Source organism: Monomorium pharaonis, chromosome 8, assembly GCF_013373865.1.
Source record: "Monomorium pharaonis isolate MP-MQ-018 chromosome 8, ASM1337386v2, whole genome shotgun sequence".
In the NCBI taxonomy this organism is placed as follows: domain Eukaryota; kingdom Metazoa; phylum Arthropoda; class Insecta; order Hymenoptera; family Formicidae; genus Monomorium; species Monomorium pharaonis.
In genome coordinates, this window is record NC_050474.1 from 1,558,865 (window position 1) to 1,583,271 (window position 24,407).

At 36.5% G+C, this 24,407-nt stretch overlaps 1 protein-coding gene and 1 long non-coding RNA gene across 12 annotated transcripts in view; one reads left to right on the forward strand and one right to left on the reverse strand.

Moving 5' to 3' along the window:
* LOC105831435 overlaps positions 1 to 24,407 on the reverse strand; it is a 177,808-nt gene that overhangs the window by 71,336 nt on the left and 82,065 nt on the right. The window lies entirely within an intron of this gene.
* Positions 1 to 24,407, forward strand: part of LOC105834938 (glutamate receptor ionotropic, kainate 2) — a 124,702-nt gene that overhangs the window by 31,311 nt on the left and 68,984 nt on the right. The window lies entirely within an intron of this gene.

Consider the following 24,407-nt stretch of genomic DNA (forward strand, 5'->3'; position numbering starts at 1 on the left):
GCAACTGATTCGACTGTATTGTCGATCGACTTGCCGCCGCTAGGGGCCTTGCTTTGAATTTCCACGTGGGAAATACACCAATCGAGCAAATAAGTCGAACGATAGAAATTGTAGATTTTTTTTTTTCGTTGCACACAAGTGTTCCGAAGGAATGTAATTACGAACTTTCGTGCGTTAATGCGAGGGATTGCCGGCGCAGACGGTGTATACCCTTACAATGAGTTATTTCATTACGTTCCATTAATTAAATATAAATATTTTACAAAACTAAAGATTTATGTAATCGAAATATATAAAATAAAATTAAAGTGCAAATAAGCGGCTATTTAAAAAAATATTTAATAGTACATTAGTCTGCGCAAATGTGTATGTGTGTGTGTGTGTGTGTGTAAAATTGTTTGTTTCTACTGCCACAAATATTATAAACCAAAGTTATACCAATTATAATTAAATATATAATATTATCAATTATTTTATACATAATTTATACATATTTGTAATTTATTTAAGACATTGTAATTATTTTAGACATAATTAAAGTGATCAATAAAGTGAGATACTGTAAATACAAACGAGTGATAATAAAGCTATGTAATAAAATAACTCACTTCTCTTACAAATTAACTTTCTTTTATCATCTTTTATATTTTAGAAGAGAAACTTAATCAATCCTAATGATATTTTATGTGACTGTTTATTATACGGTAAATAGCGCACCTAATGAGGAAAGTGGAACTTCCACTTGTCTCGTCATTATTAAGGATATCCTTAATAATGACGAGACAAGTGGAAGTTCCACTTTCCTCATTAGGTGCGCTATTTACCGTATAATAAACAGCCACATAAAAGGAATTAGAATGCACAGTGTATACAAAAAATACTTTATATAATAACCAAATAACAATAGACAATAATAAATAGCACACAAAAACGAAATTTATTTGGAATTTGAATAATAATAAAAATAAATACATAAAGCCATCAATATATGTAAAAGCTACGTATAAATGTCGAAATTCTGGCTATGAATTGCATTCTCGTTTTATATAGCTGTCTAGTGTACCATCTTTTTTGTTGAATGTAATAACACTAGTGTTAACGATCAATTAATACACGAATGTAAAGCGCAAACGATGAAATGTAACTTACTAGCCAAGATATCTGTTTCCGCTGCGTTTCGCGTCGTCTCTAGTGGCGCGAAAAGTTTAGAATTACAACTCGCACAAGTTTCGCAACGCATGAAAGGCTCTCGGTTGCCTTCGAGCCGGTTTCCGTGCTTGCGCAGGAAGTCCAAATCCGGTTATGGTTCGAGAGAACTAAAGTAGATAATAACAAGTTATTTTGGCCAACTATTAAATTTGTGCTCGTTTTAGACATGATCACTAAAGAAAAAAAATCGAGAAATTATCGCTGCACCTTACTCTGAGCAAATATAAATTTTTCGCAAGTTATAATTGTAGAAGCAAAATTTTCAAAAATCTATTTTGTAATTTCTCCTTGAATAAATATAATAGAAATATTATCATTTATATGTCTCTAATTACTTTAAGATCTTCAAACATTACGTGCACAAGTTGTATTATTATATTGATTATTTTAACAAATAAAATTTTTTTTTGCAATATACGCTTTTCCAAATTTACGATATGTTTTTTATATATATTTTTGTGATATATACAGACTTACAAGTTCACATAGACATATACAGTTGATATTAGTAAATCATTGTGTTTGGTCGACGAATGTGATAATGAATGACCATTGTCCGAAACGTGGATAATTACCGTAAATCGTGGAACAGTTGAAGGCTGGACAGTACGCTAAATTCCGAGGAGGAAACTTCGAGGAGAGATAACACAAATCGGATCACGGAAATCCTCGTCTTGCGGACAGTGATTTCGAATTAACGCCCCGATTCTACAGGAAATTATTGCCGATCGATGACCGGAACGATTTCACACCACGGCAATTCGTCTAAACCCCATGAGATGCTCGAAATACATTGAGAGAGAGAGAGAGAGACAGAGAGAGAAAGAGAGAGACAGAGAGAAACAGATTAAATATAATTGATTGATTTTTCAGCTTTTGCTTGCTAATATCAAATTGCTTTCATGAATATAAAATAATAATCAAAAACTTAGAAAGAATTAGCATTAAATATATAATTAAAATAAAATGTTACAAATAATTATTGTACAAATGTTCGTAATAAATTTTATCTACATTTATTTTTAAATAAAGTTTTTATTTATATATTTATTACAAAATATATAAATTAAAACTTTATTACCATTATAAAAGAAATTTAAATTTTCTTTTATGAATTAAATTCTAGACATTCCCATAGAATTCTTAAAAAATTTATTAAACGATAATTGAATCCACATTTGAAAATATAATTTCAAGGTTAATCATACTTTTTCTTTGAAAAGTGTCTGATTCTTACTTTACACTTTTTACGAAATGTTTCTACCTCGGTATTAATAATGGACATTTTTTTGACAGACATTCTGATAAGATAGATAATTTTTACGAAGTACGTGTCAGCACTGAAAGAAAAGTGCGATAGAAAATCAAAGGCGGTCGAGGCAGCCTGAGAGAATTAATATTCTATGTGCAACCACGGTTCTTCGGTGCGCAGTATGAACCGTACGAACTGTTCTCCGATTGCATTCGCCCTGCCTAAATCAATCTCGATTAATCCCAATGGTGATACCGTCGGGTCATTGGACCGGCTCCAAAGATGGCCGCAATGTTAATCCCTCCTGCCACCCGCGCTCTTCCTCAGCTTCCTGCTGCTCCCGGTGCTTTCGTACCCATCTCGTTACCGCGGTGGTTCCGCGGTAGGAAATTTCCTCGAGCCGGAACACAAGTCTCTGAACCGATATTTCATTTGCATAGCTCGTACAGACTGATATTAGCCTATTACGAGATTCAGGTTCACGGTTGCGCTAATCCTCCGATAGTCCAGCGAAGTTTGCCGGCCGTGTTAAGTAGTCGTGATGAAACTTGGACCGGCGGAAATGCGACTTCGCATGTGTAAACGATTATTATTTCGGGAACTTCGCCGAAAGTGGATCATTATGCAAGCTTATTGTTCTCCTTAGGGAATGTCCCAATAATACAAGGATTAGTCCTTTTGGTATTTGTACTTATGGATATACCTTTCCTTGATTAACAATAAATGATATTGTACGTTGTGATGTGATGCAAAAACTGTTCTATTTATCCAAGTTATATATATTTTATGTTATATATCTTAACAATTAAAATATCTTGTAAATTATCTTCACTTTTACTAATAAATAATATAATAATAATTAAATTCATTAAGAAATATGATAAAAAATTTAATATGCTTTGATATTAATGTTGCTAAGTATTATATTTTCATGTAGAAAATACAATTCTACGTAAAGATATGTTCAAAGGACAGTCAGTATATAAAAGTAATGTACTGCGTAATGTTGAAATGTTCATGCAAAGCAAATTGGAATTAATTACAGTTCGCAGGATAATATACAAGCAGCGTAAAAGCAGGGTATTATTGTAAGAATATCTGTGATGCAATTTACTTCTTAATTAAAACGAGGAATCCTTTCTAACTTCCGTCATGGATGCAACATCCATGACGGATACTAAATTACAACGTTATTTTATATCTAAAAATGCTGTAAAGCAGTGATATCTAAGTCCTGTAGGTTATCGTTAGAGTTGGTTATCGGATTATTTTCCGTAAAAAAATATGAAAAGATATATGCTCCGCAGCTTCGTAAACAATTTGTTTGTCGAAATAAAAAATGTTCGTTTTAACACGAGGTTTTATCGGACCTTCTGTCGCGAGCATTTAGCTCGCGGGGATTTATACTAAAGCCGTGATATAATTACGCGAAGCGCATGCTCGAGAAATTATTGTATTTTCCTCCGGTGTATAATTTTCTCGTGCTCGATGTAAAGGTAGGCTAGCAGCGAATGTACATCGACTGATTTAGGTTGGCCCGCGAGTTGAAACACAGGTTAATGGTACGTCTCCCGAGGTTCTTGTTTCTCCCTGCTCCGGATATGGTTACCTTTATCTGCCCGTTAATTAACCGACAGGGTACGGTTTGCGAAATGATTAGTTGATTAGCCAGAGCAAACTGCAGTCATAACTCGTTAAATTGTCGTCCCGAGTAACGTGCCGCGATGCTATCCTCAATTTATTATTAGCTCTGACGTATAGATTCTCGTAAACGTCACACTATTTAGATAGTTTTGGAAAGCTCATCGCATGCTGCAATGGAATTACTCAACAAATGGCTTCAGCTTTCAGATTTATCTTTCCGTACACATAATCAAGTTTGCATAAAAATATAAAAAATAAATCAATTTTACTTAAATTAATGAATGAGCGAACAGTGCTAATTATAAAATAAAAAATAAAACGAGAAAAAGAGAGAGAAAGAGAAAAAGAAAGAGGAAAGAGAATACTAAAATTTCATACATATTACATTACCTAAATAAAAATGATTAAAAAAGACATTGTATTTTTTTTTTTTAGAGTAAGGTTTTCTGCATCGGAAGCGGCTTAGTATTGAAAATTAATGGTCTTGGAAAAAAGCGCGGGATGAATGCATCGATTTATCTTTAACACATTTTCTTCCGGAGAAGAATGCTGCTTGTTTAGCATCTTTTCACGACGGGAGACTCGGATAATCTGTCACGTACATTCTTCTTTTATCGAGCCTTCATCTTGTAGATGCATATTTCGATGCATCACACGTCGGGAGCGTTCCTGCAAGAAGGCGCGAAAGTGTTGATTGCCGGAGGCAAGGTGGCTCCGTGTAATCGTCGTACTCCCCGAGGACAGTAACTCAAGGATTGACCGAGGAAGAGCAACGCGGGCGGCGCGGTGCGACGGTAAGCTTCATCCGGAACTTCGAAATTGTCTTCAATCTCTCCCAATTGTCTCCTCTTTCGGTTCGCAAGCAGCGACCATAGTCTTCACGGACCTAGTCCGACAAATCCAGCAATTTCCCGGGTGGTTGACGTGACTTTTTAAACTCCGCTAGTTCTCGCGCGCACCTCCATCTCGAGTTCTCAACGTTCTTCACGCTCGAAATTCGTTCGCTTCGAGAGACCTCGAATGGGCGCTCTCGAATGCGCGACACGTCTCGGGGTCCAAGACAGAGTTTCGTAACGTCGATGACTTCTGTTGTCTCCTTACTCGATTGCGGGGAAGCGAATGCGCTTATCAAATCTTGCCCTTTGTTCGTGTGTGCATCGGCGCGACTTGGAGATAACGTGACGTGCGACGATACACACAAGGAACGGACCCGTATGAGAATGTAGACGAGGGAGAAGAGATACGGTGGAGACGAAAACTGTCAGCATCGCGTAAATCACGATTCTCGTTAGCGCGGTTTGAGGCCGCTCGCCGCTCGCCGCTCCCAGCAGGAAGATTTAGTATCCGCGGCGCCATAATCTCCGGTAATGTATTTTCACGGACGAAGCTACCGCTATTGCTTCTTGGTATACAATGCCGGAGTGTACTCAAGATTCGAGTTATCGCGATGCTGATTACTTATACTCTAAAACAGTCCGCGCCGGAACCCAAGCGGACACGGGAGCAAACACGAAAGTGATACTCGAGACGCGACGAGATATATAAATGGTTTAATAGCAGCGGTAATAGGAAAATTAATCCCATTCGCGTTCGTGGGAAAAGGGGCACAGTGGCGAATCTCCGAATATAAGTGAAGCTAACGACCAGGAGGTGAATTTCAAAATTATCCAAAAGTACCAGAGTATTACGAACTAACGAAATAACAGATTACGATAATCTGTTTCGATGTGAGTGTCGGGCTATTAAAAGTTGTAATGTTCTCGTTTCGGTTCAGACGTGCGTCCACAGTTGCATGATAGCAGCGGCAGAGAAAGTTTTGGGGGATCCTTCTTTGGACCGTATTTTGTTCAGACGCCGCTCGTATTTCACGTGCGACGGTTCCGAGGTCTCGCATTCTTGGTCACCGATGCAACACCACAATTGTTCGCCACAATATAGCAAATGCAAGTATATGCCGAGCTTGCATCCAACAAGACTGGGTTGCATTTATTATTTAAGTCGACCGGAGGATGCATCCTGCCCGGACCGGCGGCCGCGATGATGGAAAGCCGGCGCGTAAACCGGCGTACAACATAGGTGCATAAATAAAGAAAAAAAGTTTTTCATCGTGATATTTAACAGAATAATTATGCGTTGAGTTTCGCAGTTCATTTTGACGTTACATTACGTCTCTTCTACGGAATAATTTAAGGTACATTTAATATCAAATTTATCTCCCAGAGACGTTAAATATTTGTTCAATTTTGAGGGAAACTTCTTTAATCAAAAGACAACTATTGACATCTGTCTTGAAACTTTCTATTACACCGTGGTGGTTTTCGGCGCCTCGAGACCCGACATTCGCGTAAACATATCGTCGCGGGACGATTCGATTTTCCGAGTACGGAGTTGGACGACCTCCCGCGAGCGCGTATTACGAGAAAGTAACTTCTCGGCCCCCGAAGTTGCCGCCGGTTGCGCAATGCGCGAAACCAAGTTTCTGCAAAGCTACGGACTATCCGCATAGTTTTGCGAGATTTACAGAGTGCGTAATTTGATCAATTAGTACCCAACTAAGTGAAATGTGTGGGATAAACCTGATATTTTCCTGACACGATGTTCCGAGAGCACGTTTATCTAGCTAAAAGTTGTAATTCCGCCGGAGTACTGTTTAGCAGATTTACTACGGACCTACGCGTACTTTAATTCACGCCTCGAGGGTAAATTATAAGAATAATCATAATAACAAATAAGTAAAAGCATACTTTTGTTAAAAATTACTTGTAAATTTTTGTAAATAAAAAGTGAAAAATTTATTGCTTTATATTTCTTTTCCACACTGTCTTTAAAAACAGATAAATGTATAATATTTGAACAAATGGGTAATAAATATAAAATTCTTGCAAGAATCTAACAGATTAATGTTTTCTTGATTATTTCTTTTAGATAAATTCTCCAAATATTAATTAATTTTTTTATCTATTAGAGGTCCAGAAAAAAGTCACGACATTTATACAATGTTTAAAAATGAGAAATATTTCGCTTCCTACAAATTTAATTTGTAAAATTTGTTTAATTAATTTAAGCTCAATTTAAGTTAACGTTAGTTCACTGCATTAAATTAGTTACATATGTACAATATTGCACATTCACGAATGTATAAATTCTAAATTGTGCGGTCGAGTTTCCGTGAATCGTTGTCACGGACGACTAATGAGCGCCGTAGATTATTCTATTTCGCGGCGGTAGTTGTAGAAGAAGTAGAGCTTTAGGAACACATCAGCCCGAATAATACATTGTCTTTACCGCGAATACCAAGTAAGAACACTTAACGAGAAGAGTAATGAACGCGTGGCACACCTATTTGCCTCGAACGCACTTAGTGAGCGTCCGTGATGGACAAAAAAAGAGAAATGCCATTTTTCCGACGTAACGAGCAGCTCCGAAAGAAACTTACGTTTGTAGAAGCGCACCTCGGCAGGTGCGACAAAAAGTTTCGAAATGGAACTAGTTGCCCGCATTTGGGCTGCCGCAATACATTACGACGCCAATAATTATAGGACAGCAAGAACAGGAATGACCGAACACCTATGGTCACCCACGATAATTTTAACCTGCAGTGGAGTAGGAAATTACAGCTCATGTACGGCGTAATTAACGTTGTGGTATTCTGAATAAAGTTTGGATTTTTCTAGTTGAAAGAAACCAGACGTATATAAATATCTGTAAAAAATGGAAACTTGCAATCAAATTCATGCATACTTTCTTTGTTCTATGTACACACACACACACACACACACGCACACACACACACACACACACACACACACACACACACACACACACACACACACACAATGCTAAAAATTATAATGCATTACGTAACGGTAACGTTCCACAAGTTAAAAATTTTCAGAGAAAAAGATATTGAGTTAATTTGCATATTTCAAATTATATACACATATACATTATTCTTTTATATTATATTTTTGCCCCTGTTTAAGTATCGTAATAATACAATCAATGTATAATATGTAATATAATCAAAATACATTTATAAATAATACGAGATAATACAGCAATTTAGCTAAATAATTCTATAAATATAACAATAAATGTAATTGCAACATATAATTATAAATTCACCTTTTATATTACGTTCCACATATATAAAATTAATTCTTATGTTTTGTACCAAAACATCATTAAATATTCCTTGCATATATTCTAATGTAATTTTATATTTCTGTATATATTAATATACTTTCTCTAATATGTGAAATCCATTTAATACATCCTAATTGCTTCAATCATTCCCTTTGATCTTGATTATGCAAGAGTAAATATCTAGTTTAAACGTGAATCTAGAACGTAATTACACAAAGATTTATTTATTTACACAATCTTGATTTGATCCAACGATTTAATTAAAAATTCTTTTAGCCTCATAAGAGATATATCACTTAAGAGATATATCACTTAATGGCGACACATGCACGAAACACGGTGTCGAAGCGAGGTGTAAATCGTGATTTGAGACGCAATGCAGCTTTAATTAGGTCTCTGACTCTCTGTGGAATCACACGTGGTTTCTACAGTTAACCTAATGTACCGTGAATACTGCCGATCCGTTTGGTAAATCGATGAACGCTCCACTTGAACCTTGATAAACAGCAGGCGAACTGCCCAAAGCTATTCACTTACTCCCAAAGGGTCATTGTAGTAGCCGTCCCAATTTAAGCTGCTTCGTTACACGCTGTACAATACGATCAGATTTTAACGTTACTTTTTGATCGTTGTAATTGAATTATTCTTATATCAATTTTTACATCAGTTTTTATAAATTAGAATTATAATTCGCCCTTTTAATAAAATCCAATATTTACGTGCAATTAAGTTATTTCGTAAAGTTTCTAGAAAATAATTACAAATTATGTAACTTATTTTTAAAATGTTCTTTAAAGATTATTTTTTAAAACTTTTTTTACTCAGTAGAATTTTTAATTTGTCTCTACAATTTCATAAATTTCACGTATAATTTGAAAGAAATTCTTTTACAGATACAATATCTAATACGTCCATGCTTCTGTAGAACCGCGGAAAAAAGTGATAAGTCAGCTTAGATACATCAAAGCCTTTCTTCATTCATGCATAAATTTCATTAGCATCGCTAAAACCAATAAAGAGAATCTCGCAGGATATTGGAAGATATTGCAAAGAAGTATGCTAAGATTGCTTATGAAATCTCGAGAACTCTATGCCCTCCAGACTGAATATCAAACGACGCTTTATTTCCTGCAGGCACAATTCTTCGAATTCAAAGAATTTACGCTTTCGATCCTCTTCAGCATAAATTTGCATAAGACGAGAAAACCATTAGCACTTTGACTTTTTAATTACAATCTCTCTAATGGCGTAGAAATTAGATATTAAGTCCTCAAAAAGATTGCACAAGATTATAGAAAATTGATTATGAAATAGAAAAATCAAATTTATCTTCTTTTTAATCAAAATGCTTAATGGTGCTTAATCGTGCAATTATGTACAAATATTGCTAAATAGTATTGTAACGTTTGGAATCTCAATGTTTGGATTTTTCTGATTCGTCTATTTATTTAAATCTTTAGTGATACTTTGCTGATATTTAAGAACTTAAATATTTGTAGTTTAAAACCTCGTTAGATTTAAAATTCTTGAAATTCTTATCATTTTAGTTGATGATAACCTTTTAGCTGATTATTTGTCCTGGTACTTGGCCGAGAATTTAGTTTAATTTAGTTCAAGTTGGTTCTGGTCAAAGCAACTAAGAAGGATATTTAGAGTTGGCACGAATTCCTTTTGTCATAAGTGAGTTCTTTTTTCTCACGGAGCGACTTACTTTGATGCGGTACAAAAGAATACGCTCTTATCTCGAGGGCACTACTGTGGTTTCGCGATAAAAGATTCAACGGAGACTCAACGAGATAGGACGAGTGACCATTATTTTATAGACATTCCATCGAGTCGATTGATGTGATTAATCGTGTTTTAACGCAAAACTCTGTACCATGTTTAAAGCCTCGTCCTATTTCATGCATGAAACTTTGAAGGATTGTTTCGTTTCACGTTGACGAGTCCACAAACGCTATCATGTTTCCTAGTTCTACACATTGCTCATACATATCAACTATCTCGTGACACAGAGCAGTAAATGTAACATTAGAACATTAGAACATGGCAAGTATATTACTATGTTTGTACAAGCTTTCTGTATGTTTCGCGTATAAGAAAGGGCGAAACCATTTCGTTTCAAAACAGATGAATTGAAAAGAGTATTATATTTAAGAGACAAGATTATATTTATTTTCTATTAATCTTAATATAGAGTAATATCACTTCGTATGACACGTAAGCTAGCAGGATGAAACGACACTGTAGCGTCAATGTAATGCGTTCGACACATGTAACGAAATTGCATCCTGTGAGAGAACAGAGAGTCACCGGACGTTAAGTAATTGAATGTAATCGGAAGTGTATCTCGGCTATTGTTCCCACCCTGCCGCCCCGAATACGATTTCCCAGCATCAATTCAATTCCTTCCGCCACCGCGCCCGACGGCGGCCTTCGCGAACGAAACCAAGTAGATAAAGAAGAAGGGGGGTCAGACTAGCGCTCCCTCTTCGCGCTCAACGAATTTTAAGGAGGCGGCGGCAGGGATTCCCTATCCCTCGGCTTTTTCCCTACTAGCGGCGGCGTTCATTCAGCGTTTGTGCCCGCCTAGTAGTGTAAACCAATTCCCGGCTCCTTATACATCTCCGTCTCGGAGATCGCGCCGTAGAGACAGCCCGACACGAATCCGTCCGACTGATTAAATCTCGCCGATTCTAAATCGGGAGAGGACCGAACCCGCCGCCCCCTCCCCCTCGTTCCCCCCGCTCGATGAAATAAGAGATTGTTGAAAGGGATTTGTGAATTCAGGACGCGCGGGACCAACGCGAAATGTAACCCGCGCGCGCGCGAGATGCGATGCGATGTAGCGGTGTCACGTTCCGGCTGAACTTCGTTAAATGAAACGAAAGCTGTCGCGCGAGAGCGACAGAACGTTGCAGCGCGAGTGAATGTTATTTTTCCGATTGCCCGCGGCTGCAGCAGGTGCGTTACAGAAACCGGTCGTCCGAGTATCGGGCTAATCAAAATCCGTCAAAGTGAAGTCGAAACTGCCCGGCATTGGGACCAGATTTAATCAATGAGAATCGATGAAGAAATAGACTGCGCAGTGACATACACTCCTGATTGTGAGAAGTAAAAAAATATCTAGCTTAAAATTAAAAATCTGTCTATCATATTATAATAAATTTCTACTTCGGAAAACTAAAGTTAGTAAAGTTAGAAATGTTGTCATAACATTTTATAAAAGAATTGCTTCTAAAAGAATTGCCAAGCATGTTTCAAATTAAGATGCGTATCTGTTTTTGGCTAAAATTTACTGGTAGTTAATTAGTTAATTGGTAATTTAATTAAGAATTCTCTTATCTCCGTTGCTGCGTAAATTACACACAGTATAACGAAAGTAGACAATTCTCATAATTAGTCATGCCCGGAACAAAATAATTCTCTTTACTCTGGGTAACACGTGTACTCGACCTTGTGTCCATCGTGTAACTGAAACCATCGTGTAATACACGCCATCAACTCGAAACCCTATCCATCAACGTCGCTATCAGAAATCCATTCTCTATGGTTGACTTGATTCATCGGTTCTTTTTCAGGGGTGACATCCTGTGAACCGTTAAAGAGTTCTAAATGCTTATCGTTTGTTAGGTCGTATCCTACAAGCAACAGCGTAGGAAGATGATCCTTGTATCTAAGATATTTTTAGTAAATTTTTTAATGCAAATATTTTGTGCTGTCTTATTTAATCAGCAAAAAATAAACAATTTGAAACATTTACGACGTTATGTTATGTCAAACTAATCAAGCGTTGTCTTCTAAAATACATTATTTTTTACTGCTAAATTATCTTGCCAACAGGATTGCAACAAATTAAAAGATTTTAATAAAAATATTTAATTGTCACGTGATAGTGATGAAGAAAGAAAATAATTCCACCACACATACTCACGAGCCATTGGGAATTCCGATAATGTCTAACAAGCAACTGGAAATTACGCCACTGCTTTCAAAACTAGTAATAAGTCGATAGGCTCGACAGTTGTAAGGGAGAGTAAACCGCCCGTAAAAGATGGAGAAGCATAGATGCCGCCGCCGTTATGGATCAACAGAGTAATGGGCCGTTCTTTTTCCTACAAACGATCAAGCTGCCCTTTCCCCATTTGGAAAAGGGGCCGACAATTTCGCTTTATCGGCGTTATCCCGACGAGCAGTGATGTCGCGGCTCACGACCCGTACGAACTATATATCGTGTACGATAAAACCACGAGACAAGTGTAGGTCATGCGAGAACTGCCAAACGGCTGGCGCCGAATTTACACCGGAATCAACTGTGTTCAATTAATCGGGCAGTTACTTCCAAAGCGAGTGATTTATTGCGATTCTTATATTTTTGATATCCGCGATTGGCAATCGCGATGAAAAATATGACCGACTCGCAATTTTACAATTGTGACATGCTATAAATAAAAAACAGTCCGTACGTAGAAAGTAAAAAAAAGATGTACCAATACGATGTAATTGGGACTACGATGTAAAAGAGGGAAGATTCTGTCGGATACGGGAAATCGCATTTTTTTTAATAATAAAAAGATTTTAGAAGTCTATTAGTTTGAACATATAAAGAACTCTTTTATGTAAAAGCTCAATAATACAGCGTAATGATGCTTACTTCAAAGCTAAAATATTGATTAATGTCTGGAAAATATAATGAAGACTCTCCGTCATATTAGACCGCTTTATTCTATAATTTATGTGCTTTTCACATTTCAGTCCTGCTTTCGTATATTTGAGCGAACGTTGTACAAGGATTAATTAATGAACAGATTGAAAAAGAAAATCTGCATATAGAGAAATATAGGAAATTATTAATAACGTGACATTTTCAGATTCTTTGATGTAATTAATAAACATTACAACAAATTTGCTGTAGCATGAAACTTTAGTTTATACAACGTCCCATTTTTAAATAACGCATTGTGATTTCTTGGAAACTATGGACGGCACGAAAAAACATTTTAAATAAAAGTTGTGATAGAGAGAAATAATGATAAACATAGTTTTCGAAAAAAATTTGTTCCTATTATTTGCTCTCTACTAAATCACATAGTTTTTCGAAAACGTTTTTCCGTATTCTGTAGTTTTAAAAAAATCTCAATGCATTATTTAAAAAACGGTTATTCGGTACGCCAATGTGACGAAACGTTACGTTCATAGGATTTTCACTTTATAATAACATATGAAGGCAACAGAAGCTGACGGAGTAAACAAACTGTAGGTGCATTCTACCATCCTGTTATACTGCGATCCATTATATAGGACATGTGCATTATCTGTCATGCAATATATTAATTAAACGGTGACTTTGTGACATATTCGTTCCAATATATCGAGTGCAGTATTAAAGTCAGAAAAAGCTTTCAATTATGTTATTTCCACGTAAAGTTTTAGCAGTAAAATAAACGTGATTAATTCACTTAAAATTGTATAAAGTATTTTTGTAATTATATAAATATAATTATTTACCTCTTGTAAAATTATAAAAAAATATATTTGCCATCTTAAATTTAGATACTTAAGAAATATGTTAAAATAGAAAAAAAAAGGTTTATACAATATGACTAAACTCATATAGCAAGTCGTCCTTACATCAAACTCGTTTGCATAACGCACGACCCTGTGGAGAGGTTGTAAGAAAAACTCGGAGCCATCGTGTCGCGCTAGTGAAACTACAGTCGGGATATACACGATGATCTATGTGCATGCTATGACGAATTGACATTTGCATCTACGAGCGTAGTCGTAAGTCATGTCTAGCCGATGATCTTGGCCTGCTCCTAAACGCTGGATATGCGCCATCCAGTTGATACGGAGCCAGTTTCGGTAAAATGTAAAAATGAAGGAAAGCGAGAATGCGCGGAATGCAGAATTACAGGGCGAAAGAATCGCAAGAATGTGCATGCAGCACCGGATGTAGTCATCGATAGATAAATGGCTGAAATTGTTTCAGTCTGCCAAAAGAGGCACGATATTGTTCCTCTCCTACGGACAGCCGGTTCTCTCTCTCTCTCTCTCTCTCTCTCTCTCTCTCTCTCTCCCTTTCTCTCTCTCTCTCTCTCTCTCTCTCTCTCTCTCTCTCTCTCTCTCTCGGTTCTATTGATATCTTGGACAGTCCTTTCCACACAAATGTGCCTTGCGGCTCGCTCCATGAGAATGGGATTAATTGTTCTTGCGGCGATCGCTTCTGTTGCGAACAGAATTAATTGTTTGCTACCGGTGCGGTCACATTGCAGTTCCCACATGTCTCAACAGTCGAGTATCATTGTCCCGATGTGTGCGATTAATTCAGTATAATTTGCTGGTTTACTCACAACATATATCGCTATTATATAATATTCTTACTTTCTATTTTATTTTCGTATCTCATTCGCAGAAAAAGAATAAAATTATTCACAAATTCTCGAAAAAAAAAGAAATTGATGTATAAGAAGAGAAACTATTATGCAGAAAATTGTGGCAGCGACAGCGGTTCACTTTTCTCACATGTTCACTTTACTCTTGTATCTCTTGGGATATTTCGGAAGTTATATTTGGCAACGACACGTTTCACTAAAATACTTGCGGTTATGTTCTAATCAAATATAAATATACAATTTGTTATTTTTTCTTTTCATTTCTTTTCCTCAAAAAGTTTGAAAAGTGCTTCGAAAAATATCAATAATTTCTCTATTTATCTCGATCAAGTAGATATGTAAGACATTTCTAGATTTTACTATTTCATCGAGCATAAAGAATATTAATCGACTGTTTCTTTGCAGTTCAAAATAACAAACTGCATTATATTTTAGTTACTAATTTTACTAGTCACTAATTTTGAACGTTAATTTCAAAATATTTTCCTTACGGTTTGCGTATTTATCTTTCGATGATCCAGATGATAATTAATACACTCGGCTGAGATATCATAATACTCTATTCTTATATGTACTTAAATTTGCATCACCATACGCTTCTCTCAGAATCGATCTTCCGAGGCGTATGCAATCCGAATCGTGAATTAGCAGTTTCTTTGAGATGCCAAACGGACATATCGTTAATCGAGAATTTCCGCGGTGTCATGAGAACTGGGGATCGTCGCAGATCTCACGTTCTTCCCCAACGTGACATCTCACGTACACGATAGATAAATCCACGACGTATCCAAGGTACTCGAGCAGGAGGCAGTAGCCTGGATAATTACATACGGATAAGTATAGATAGTTAGAGACGGTGTGCGTTTCGCAAACACAGCCAGTGCCGCCGTGATTGCATTGATCAGCGTCACCAATGGGTTATGCACCGTTAGATAGGCGTGCACGGATCGTTGCATATGAATACCGAGTATATCCGAGCTCGTACCGCCGTCGTCCGTGGAGCCGTTACTCCGATATTAAGTAACCGTCTACTCACGAGATCGAAGATTGTACGACACTCTCAACTACGAACATAGGGATCATCGAGCTCTCTTCTCGGCTTCGCGGGATTTTGCGAGAAAGCACTCATGAAGAAATTATCATTTCTTAAAATATGTTATACAGAAAATCATACGTGTGTAAATTTTCTACGAGACTTTTGGCAACATCACGTTAAAAAATTGCATTTACTGCCCTTTCGCAATATCGATGAGGACTCGCAAATTGTGTCGATCCCACCGCTAACAAAATACGTTAGAAGTTATCAAGTTACATTAAAGTCAGGCCAGAGTTACCAAAGGTTAACGATATCGGTGTCGCTCGTCGAGTGCTACGTGAGCGTTTAAAGCGTTACATGACACTCTTTATACTATATGCAACGTCAGCTGCGGCTCGTGTCTGTCCGTATAACGTGGGCAAATGTGACGTTTCGTTTCGCGGTCTATGGTGAAAGGTTCCTTTTCTCGTAACGGAATAAAGACGTATTATGTCAAAGCCGAAATTTCTCGACACCTCCGAGGAGATAAATTATAATTTTAAAGCGATCTGATCTTTCGTTCAGACGGAGTATTGTATAAAGTAAAAGAGGACAGAATACGATTTAAAAGAACTCAATTTCTACGCTATTTCTGAGTACACTCAGAAACAATGGCTTTTGTTCCAGCAGATATACTGAAGCAAAATAAATATTTAAACTTCTGCGAAAATTTACTTAAAACTGGAGTGATGTGCAAGCAACGTCGATGCAATGGAGCCTGATATGTTTTATTCGAGCGAGGATCAATAATTTAAACGCACAAATGAGCGAATAATTGTTGCGCACGTGTATTACGTCGCGTTATTCTAATCGCGCGATTATAACCGTATAATGTTTCAATTTGCACGTCGAGAACAAGCCTGGATGACATTATTTTACCTTGCCATAGTACGCTTTATAGTCAATTTATCGACATTGGTCGTCAGTGCGAACTAACACGTGGTCAAACACATGTAGAATTAAATTACCTGTTGTGTACAGTGTCCATGTTTATTTCATTATTGAACTCTCGGGACATTCGCGTGGCCGATGCGGCGATTGGGTATCCGTAGATATGAAGAAAATGCAGATCACGTGCTTAATTGGCCAGGCAGCCAAAACGGTAAACTACCAACGGCGGCTTAGCGTATTCGAACTCGAAATTAACTCCTTGCTGGAACATCGCCATTCCGTTAATTAAATTGTATCGATAGGTCCAGCGCGCCGACACCTTTAGAGCATTGTAACTCGGCGGAAGTCACGATTGATAAAGAATGCCGAAATTCCAAAAATTTAACGAAAGATTTTTCATTATTTCCGCGCGAAATAAAGATGCTACGTCCTATGAAGTTAATAACCGTTTGCTTTAGAGGTAAAAAAATAAGAGATTGTTATAATCCAACTGACTGGAATCTTTTTACGTTGCACATATGTAAGATTGTTATTTCGCCTTTTGTAAATATTGTAAATGCGTTGAACCTTTGCCATGCACATTTCCTTGACGTAAGGAAGTCTTTTTAAGACTCTAGACCCAAACTTATCCGACAAGTAACGTCATTCGCCGAAAGCATTTTTAAGCAATTCGATATGACTAATACAAAATTTCTTATCGTCTAAAAATATAAAATCGAGATTTTTTAAATGTCTTAAAAAAAGATAAACATACGTTTAATTCTTTGATATATATTAATAAAGCAAAATATGTAAAATAGAATATGTAGTACATTTTTATTCTAAGAACATAAATCATGTTTTATTTACTTCATTAAAATTCAGTATTATCGTATTAAAAATTGTAATTGTATTTGATCACGTAACAGTTCCGTATTATTACGTTTTTTCTACATTAAGTATTATTTTCACAAGTTTTATTTCATTCTATCTCCGTGCAAAGTAGATAATGTAAAATTACACAATTTTTCAAGTAGAGTTTAAACTTTGCGTTTATAAATTGAATTATGTTTGCATGTGAAATGCAAATAGCCCATTATAGTAGAGAGAAAAAGGTTGAAAGAAAAATGAACTGTATTTGCAGTTTTCCGAGTGTTTAATTAACATCTATAAATTAACATCTTCATGTTATCGATCGATTTACCAAAGTCAGGAATCTCTCTGACAAATATTGAAGCGATCATCAAGTAATCAAATGTTTACCGTTGAAATGGATAGGATTATTCATGGACACACATATTTGTACATATACGTATATATAACAATTAAATAATAAAAAATAAAAGTAAATAGCAAAATATTGATATGATGCACGTATCATTTTGCACAACAAAGTAAATATTACAAAAGTTTTAGCTTTTATTAGCCTACTTTTTCCATTAGAATATGGATCTTGTTTTTTTATATTATTCTTAAAGTTAAATTATAACTTCTATTTCTATAATTTTTTAAAAATAATAATTTTACAATTATTATATTATCGTTTACAAAAACGATTTGCATATGAATCAATATGATTTATAAATCTCCAGTGCATTGAACTCGGACTATGAGTCTGCTACAACACAAATAACTGTGCGGATCAATCATCCTAGTAATAGCAGATATGAAACGATAGACGTAGAACAGAAATGAACTCTATCTATCAGGAGATCAATTTCATTTTCAAGTAATAATAATCTCATTTATATGCTGTAATGTAAATTTTGCTTTCTATTATTTTTTTATACTCCTAGATATTCTAAAATTCTAGGGATTAAGAGAATTCAATATAACTCTATATACTATTACATATAGCAAATTAATTTTAATCAAAATTATGCAAATTTATATATTTTTTTATATTACTAAATGTAAAAAGATAAATTCTCTACAAACGTACCATTTGCAATTGTTATTGCTTAATACGTGATCAACTAATATTAATAATAATAAAGTTAATATTAAATAAAAGGAAAATTATAATATATCCACATATATAATATATATATTCTCTTCTTTTAATTCTGTTTTAAATATTTCATAAAATATCCCTAGTGTTAAATGAAATCGCCTCTTATACGAGAATTATAAACGTTCCTTTGGGATCTTCGAAGCTTCTAGCGGTGTACTCTTGTAACACCTTGATTGCACCTAGGTTCTAAGAAAAGCTAAGTGAGAGAGCGGCAGGTTCGGAAATCCCCCAAGGAAATCCCGGACATATCACGGCAGCGGACACCTACTACTTAAGCTCCAAGGGATGAGATGGTCGTGTTTCTCGGTGAAGGCGTGGTAAACGAGCCTATAAAACTAAGTCAGTTTTAAAATAAAGTCGCATTCTTGCACGTTTACGTAGCCTTCCAGTGCGGTCAAATCGTTCCGGAAATGATCGCTGATTCCGTCAAACTCGTCCGCAAGTAACCCTCTCTCTTTCTTTCTTTCCCTCTTTCCCTTGTCGTGTGCATTATTCAGTGCGGATCATAACTGATACCATCTACGTGGCATTTTCAGTTGTAATTTCGCTTTCGACTCATGGCTTGCAACGCGAGACACCTATGCACGATTCCGAGGCGGTCAGCGTTGATAGCAAATATCGCGCCGACAATGAATACAAAACTTCAGAATCTGATACTCGAGTGACTTCCGACGCGCGTTATCGCAAGCTCGCGTGACCTGATTCCACTTTCCATGCTCTTTTTCATCTTGTCAGTAGTTGGCGCAATAAACGAATGTGCAATGAATGGCAAGACTTTGGCACGGACTTCCGTAGGGAATTAATATAATACATTCGTGACTAGTAACAATTGACATAAGGCCGCTGTAAAAAGAGAGAGAGAGAGAGAGAGAGAGAGAGAAGTAATCGTACTATAAATTAATTTTTTATTGCATTGAGTGTAAAATATTCTTTGCATAATAAAATTATTTTAAAGGAAATAGTCGCTTAGACAATTATGCAAATTATGGCTACTGGCATTTTGAAAGTCAAAGAGCTAAACAGAATCCACAAAGTAAAGCGATACGCTTATCATATTTGAAATGTGCACATGTGCAACATTGTGCAGTAATAACGTATCATAATAATGGCGGTAAATATGTGATCAGTAAGATCATAATTAATAATTACAATCTGTTTCAATTACTAACATAAATGAAAATGTTCCCATGACAATACGCCATACACGTGATATCAGAGGTATTATCGATGAATGCATGCATAATGCAAACTCATAATACTTCTGAAATAAATAATAAATGCAATTTTTTGATATCTAAAATTGAGACAGTAAAAAAGTAATATTTGCATATAGAGTAAATGCGATTTCCTTGTTCAAATGTGCGTTCGTAAAATTTAATTTAAAATTTCCTCGACAATATTGCTATAATTTACATAAATGTCATTTGACGTCACGGACAAAGAAGCATACAGCGAAAACACAGGACATTTGGGCACGAAACGAGCTAGCTCGAAATAGCGGTGGAGCAAAATTGCATTAAATCCTTCTCAAAATCTCTGAAATAAGCTTTTGGGCATTGGCGATGAAAGTACGACGATAACGTAATTTCTCGTCAAGAGATTATCCATCGTGTGGAAAAGATCATTTTGAATTCAATCACCAATCCTCTCATTAAAAGATAATAGGATGCACGTAACAAAGGATATACTAGATCCGGAAATTCTTATTTTTAATCTATCAAAGAAATTTTTTCATCTATTCTTTTATCTATTACTATTATTTTTGCAAATAAATAACCGATTGTTTATTAATTTAAGTTTTTTTATTTTTTTTTATATGACAGTTCTAAATTATTTTTTAGATTATGTTTTACAATTACTACATTTTTTCCTCTTTTGTTCTATATTATTGTCAAAAATCCCTTTTGTAAAATATATATCTCAAAAGTATTTGCGATCACGTGCGTGCGTGCATACGTATGTGAATGTTTATTTAGTTTGCCGCTCAAGCCCTTTTGTTTGCATTTCGTGTCTTTACAAAATAACAACTAGTGGAACACATCAATTCGTAGAGCTACCAATGTGCCAGCGAACGGAAATGGAAAATTCAATTGCGTTTACGCTTTTTGATGTTTATTAATAAATCGACCAAGCACAGTCAAACAAAAAACAATGTATAGAGATAATACAAATGTGTATAAATTTAGACCAATACCGAATTGATAAAAAAATAGAATCAATTAATGACTCAGGTGTTTCATGTAATTACAGTAAAAGTGTGATTAAAAAATTTTTAAAGAATGAATTTGACAATAGAACCATTATTTCCATTTTATTATGTTGATCAACTGTTTCATACTTATGCAATATGCAATTGCAAAGAAAATCGACAAATAAATGAACACTCTAGAATAATAATGTCTAGAACAGTTTCGAGACGTGGTCGAGACAGTGGCGCATAATCGATGTGGTCCGACTAGCGTCGACTAAATGTCTACTATATTCTCTCACTTTCTATATCCATTTACGCGACCAAGGGGGCTTGAACCAACGCGATCCAACAAGGACGCGTTCTCGAGAACGCAAATTGGCAAAGGGGCCGTTTCGGCGACCCGACCCTTCCACTCAGCGTCTTCACAGCTGCATTCGGAATTCGAATGCACTTCGAGCCTGTCCGACCTGCCGCCCGCAACTGCAACTGACAGCTGCTCTTGTTGCACGGACCCTCAACGTTTCCATCGGCTTAAATTCCTAAGACGCATACCAGGATATGTCGGGGTGGTTCGTACGTTACCGTTACATACGAAACCGACCGGACTTGGAGAGAATACTCTCGAGAGTGCGGTCTCGTAATGCGAGTTACTTCAAGTAACTCCGCGCATCTTGTACGACTTTGCGTACGAATGGACCATGGTACATCTGCACGTGAGTACGAAGTCAGGTCGGTATCGTTTAGAGAAATCTCAACGTTCGGGAAACCTGATTCTAAAGATTTTGAAGAAATCTTTAGGTGAAATGCCCTATACTTTACGAGAAGAACTGAAACGAAGAACAAATTTTGTAAGATTGTACTATTTATAGAAAAAAATAAATTGAAATAAAAGAGGAAAACATTTCTACATTTTGTTCTCTGCTGTAAAAAAGATTGTAAATAAGCTATACGAGAAAGTGGAATAAATTTATAAAAGAAAAAAAGTATTTCTTAATTGTTTAAAAATTTTTATATATACACAAATAATCTTTATAATCTTGGGTATTGCCACATGCAATCACGCAGAGAAATTAAATTGCACGTGTGAGAGAGGCGAAGATAGATTTACAGTTATAATGCAGAGATATTTTTAGATAAAGGATAACTGGACCAGAGTGCAGCGTTCGCTCTCGGTAACTGTCCGAGACAGGTGCTTGAATGTTCGCTATGAAAAAACAGACGAAATATTTATTGCAGCTGGCTATAGGTATTTCAGAACCACGACACTAACATTTGTGCAAAATAAAATCAAATAAAAACATTTTTCTCGTATCCAACATACATATGTTGAAGATGATAGCAAACAGCACTGAACTAAATCTATCTTTCAATATTTCGTAAGATTAAAATGTGCATTTACGTTTTGAACAAAAAATGTTATAAAAATTGTCTTCTTGTGTATTTTATGATTATAATCTTTTTAGTGTGCGCGTTATTATCATTTATTTTATTAAAAACATAAGCAAAAAAAATTGCACAGCATGGCGTCCGCGTATATTCATGTACATTAAACTGCATACTGAAACATTTGATGGACTACTTGCTCACTTGTGCAAGTGTTCTTCCGCAACGCGTGTTCGGACTTCGATCGTTTGTTTCCGTCTCATGCATTATTCCACGTGCACGCGCTATTCGCCTATAGCGATATACAGTGAGGCGAATCTTTGAACACGATAACGACCTATTTCGTTTTTTTCCTCGTATTTTCGCCATTCCTCCGTTTTTACTGACGTGAATTTATCGTTGCCAAGAGGAAAAAGCATATGTGCAGAAAAGCAGATTAATATTATTACGATGTACGAATTATTCACGATATCTTTCATTTACCAATTCAGATTGATTTAACTGTGCACACGATTAATACCGTAATTAAATGCAGTACGGTTCTGCTGCTGTTAATAAGCATATTGGTTATATCCCTCTTTCTCGACATGGTCTTGCAAACGAGAGAAAGAGAGAGAGAGAAAAAGAGAGAAAGAGAAAGAGACATCGCTGACAACTGTAACACGATATTCGGCGTATCGCACAAGTGGTGCAATATTTCGTCGGGCAAAAATAACGAGTCACGTTTCGCCGGAACGGAAATTCGAGTCGTACCACTGAAAGCTTCGATTCCGTGGAGCGCTTCACGTAGGTGAACGTCGACTTAACTAATCGCGCCGATGAAAGGCTTCCCCGGCTTCACTCGTGTCTGACCCTACTACTAGGTAGTTTCCACTGCGATGGGAGCTGCATGCAATTCCACGCGCGAATTCGCCGTATCTATCAACGTTCGAGCGTGGATTTATCCGAGCGCCGAGCCACCGGAAAATGTTAAATTAAAAATTACTTGTGTGCAATTAATGTGTTTTGCGAACGTTTTCGCGATGGCTTGTTCAGGTTTACAGTTTTTACGTGCGTTTTTGTCGCGCGTGGTAAACAAGCGCTACATAATTTCTTGCGTAATTACGCGAACGGCAAGCAGCGTAGCGAATTTGATTCAGCATGAATCGGTGCGATGACACACCACATGCAAATATCAGTATATGCTGATCGGCGTGGAGGTGACTCGATTCGCTTTGACGACAATGCTCGCACAGAAGAAATTATGCAGACCGCACAATGGACGTCATTCGATCATTCTTCGTAACTTGCGAAAAAAAATACAACATATTTCACGGCTAAAACCGATTTAAGTCGATTATCGAAAAATTCCCTCGTTGAGAATTCGCGTGCATATTATTTCCCTGGCTTTATCATTTTATACTGTAAATTTTTCGTGCAAATTATGCACCTTCCATCAAATGGATTAAATCATACATCAATGCGTTTCCAGTGACATTGAAAATGTATAACGTAATCGAACAACAGAACTGCAAGCGTGCACGTCGAATTACACGCGGTATGTTTCATTTAATGACTTCATTACGCGCTCTAAATTATATGCGTTACTACAAAATTAAACTCAGTGAATAATACTATATTATTCACTTTATATGCATTAAAATTAAATGCGAAATAATATAAAACAGGTAAATGGTATTCTGATTAGATGTGCTCAAATATAATTTTACTAATATCATTTATGCAAACAGGTTGCACAATTCAAATCTTTTAATCATCATTAGTCGAAAAATCTCTCAACAATCGTAATTCTCAAGAATGGAAATCACGCGATTGCGTATGCAACTCGTGCAGTACACGTTGGCCGAAACATTAGGAGATTCTTCTAGAACAGCTATGCCTTCTACCTAGCTACGCGTTCAATCGTGTGAACGAACTGCACGAGTCACACATGTGTCGTCGTCGTCGTCGTCGCCGTCGCCGTCATCGTCTTTGTAATTCTAAATTTCCGAAATGGAGACGCGGATGGCGTACACGTCAGCGAGACCGTAGCGAATCGTCTCGTATGCGGGGTCGGCTCGTGGCAGAGAAAGAGAGGAAAAGGAAAGAAATATCGCGCGAACACGGCGCTCCATTTTCGCGATTATACTAAGCCAGGGGATCCCGGAGTCGCCCGTATTTCTCGTGTCCCTTAAAGCCGTGCGAGAAAGCGGGGCGAGAATGGGGCGAGCGCACGAAACGAGAACGAT